Source organism: Zalophus californianus, chromosome X (assembly GCF_009762305.2).
Source record: "Zalophus californianus isolate mZalCal1 chromosome X, mZalCal1.pri.v2, whole genome shotgun sequence".
In the NCBI taxonomy this organism is placed as follows: domain Eukaryota; kingdom Metazoa; phylum Chordata; class Mammalia; order Carnivora; family Otariidae; genus Zalophus; species Zalophus californianus.
The window spans coordinates 31,496,843-31,499,590 of record NC_045612.1 but is presented as its reverse complement, the minus strand read 5'-3'; the positions used below and the strand labels follow the sequence as shown (position 1 = coordinate 31,499,590).

Genomic DNA, 2,748 nt, shown 5'->3' with positions numbered 1-2,748 from the left:
GCTTGTGTTCTCTCTCTCGCTGTGTCTCTCTCTGTCAAATAAATAAATAAAATCTTAAAAAAAAAGAGTCACATGCTCTACAGATCAAGCTAGTTATGTGCCCCTGTATGTTTAATTTTTTTTAGGAATTGCCAAATGTTTTTCTCCATAGCAGCTGCACCGTTTTATATTCCCACTAGCAATGTATGAGGATACCGATTTCTGCATATCCTGGCCAGCACTTGTTACTTTCTTTTTTTTTTTTGTAACCAAAACTTTAATCCCAAGGATTCTCACAAACATATTACAAATGATAGCATGAAAAAAAATAAATCTTGCACAGTAACTCAAAGTTTAGCTCTACAATGTACCCTTAAACTGGCAGGCGGTTGGTATCTTGAGTAGTTTCAAATTACCAAACAGAGATTGTTACAAAGAGCTGTGTGTTCATATACAGCAATCACATAAGGAACTTATGACCTAAAGCAAAGATAAACTAACTTTCTTGCAACTTCCAATTCTACACCAACTGGACACCCCTGCCCAATATGAAGAATAGTTGGTTCTTTTTTTTTTTTTAAACCTCTAATCTAGTTTAACAGTGCAGCTTAATTTTTACCTGCTGGCTTGTGTTCACACCAGCTTTTAAAGACTGCTTCTTCAACTGCAGCTGCATACTATTATCCCAGCTATGGAAAGACTTCGTTCAATTTTTGCCGGTTTTCATGATATTAAATGTCAAGCTTTAGCTGGGCAGGAGTTAGAGGTTTATTACCAGTCTATGTGAGACTAAACTTCAAACCAAATTCAATTTTGCTTAAGGGAACATTGTAAAGTAACAATTCTTGATATTACATGCCTCATATGATCCATTCAAATCATAGAGAATTACATCTTTGTCACTGTTCTGAGACAAACAAATGTGAACAGCTAAAACATCTTAAAAATGCACCAAGCTTACGAAGTCTCAAACAAAACTTGAATTTTCTGTACATACTCCTGTCAAATGAAGTTATTTCCTGTACACTACTCCTCTTGCAAAAATGGTCTTCTATTTCCTTTCATTTGACCTAGATCGGCTACGAGACCTAGAGAAGGATCGGGAAGGCTTGTGATTTCTCTCCCGAGACCGTGAACTCTCTCTCCTCCTGTCTCTAGAAAGGGACCTGCTCCGGCTGCGGGAGAAGCTTCTCCATCTTGGAGATCTGCGGCGAGGTGGAGGACTCCTTCTCCGATAATCATCTCAAGGGCGACGACCCCAAGACCGTGGTGGGCCACGATTTCGACTTCTCTTTTCACCGTTCGAGGGTTCCACTCTTACTTGGCAGCCACATAATGTTCTCCTATCTAGTTCTCGAACAGCATCGGCTGCATCTCGGGGATCTTCAAATTCAACAAAAGCAAAGCCGGGAGGGTTTCTAGCAACCCACACACTTCGGAGTGGTCCATAATAGCCAAAAGCTCGTTCCAATTCAGTCTTGTTACCATTGTTTCCAAGATTACCTACATAAACCTTACAGTCCAATGGACAGGAATCACGATGCATTTCGAGATCTTGGGTTGGAAAGCGGACGCTCAATCCACACACCCTCAGATGGGTCTTCTCGCTTCCCTCCCTGCCCGGCTCCCGCAACGCTCTCGCTGACCTGGCGTTCACGAAATGGCCCACTTGTTACTTTCTTTGTAGAAATGTCTATTCAAGTCCTGTGCCCATTTTTTAATTGGCTTGTTTGCCTTTTTCTTGTTGAATTTTAAGAGTTCTTTGTATATTCTGGATACTAAACTCTTACTGCATATATAATTTGCAAATATGTTCCCCATTCTGTGGGTTTTTCTCTTTACCTTCTTGATGGTGTCCTTTGATGCACAAAAGTTTTTAATTTTTTTAAAAGATTTTATTTATTTAAGAGAGAGAGTGAGCGAGAGAGAGCACAAGCAGTGGGGAGGGGCAGAGGTAGCAGGAGAAGCAGACTCCTCGCTGAACAGGCAGCCGGACCCAGGGCTCAATCCCAGGACCCCAGGATCATGACCCTAGCTGAAGGCAGATGCTTAACTGACTGAGCCACCCAGATGCCTCAAAAGTTTTTAATTTTGATCAAGTCTGATTTATCTTTTTCTTTTGGGACTCATGCTTTTGGTATCAAATCTAAGAATCCATTGCCAAAACCCAAGTCATAAAGAAATACTCCTATGTTTTCTTCTAGAAGTCTTAGAGTTTTAGCTCTTATAATTAGATCATTGATTTATTTGAGTTAATTTTTATATATGGAGTGAGGTAGGGGACCAATTTCATTCTTTTGCATATGGAGATCTGGTTGCCCCAGGACCATTTGGTGAACAGGCCATTTTTCCCCCATTGAATGGTCTTGGCACTTTCTGTGTGTGTGTGTGTGTGTGTGTGTTTTAAGATTTTATTTCTTTATGAGAGAGAGCGGGGTTGGGAGGCAGAGGAAGAGGGAGAGAAACAATCTCAAGAAGACTCCTGGTGGAGTGCAGAGCCCGACATAGGGCTCGATCCCACGACCCCAAGATCAAGACCTGAGTGGAAATCGAGTCGGACACTTAACAGACTGAGCCACCCAGGTGCCCCAAGGGTTCAACTCTTGATTTCGGCTCAGGTCATGGGGCTCCACACTCCGTGGGGAGTCTGCTTGAGATTCTCTCCCTCTCCCTACCCCCTGCTCGTGTGCGCTCTCTCTCAAATAAATAAATCAATCTTTAAAAAAGAAGACTCTGGCTTCCACTTGCTGGTAGTGTGTCACTGTCTGG

The 2,748-nt window shown here is 42.1% G+C and overlaps 1 pseudogene; it reads right to left on the bottom strand.

Annotated features, from left to right (window-relative positions):
- Positions 1 to 545: 545 nt before the first annotated feature.
- LOC113930997 lies at positions 546 to 1,616 on the bottom strand (annotated as a pseudogene).
- Between the last annotated feature and the right edge of the window lie 1,132 nt (positions 1,617 to 2,748).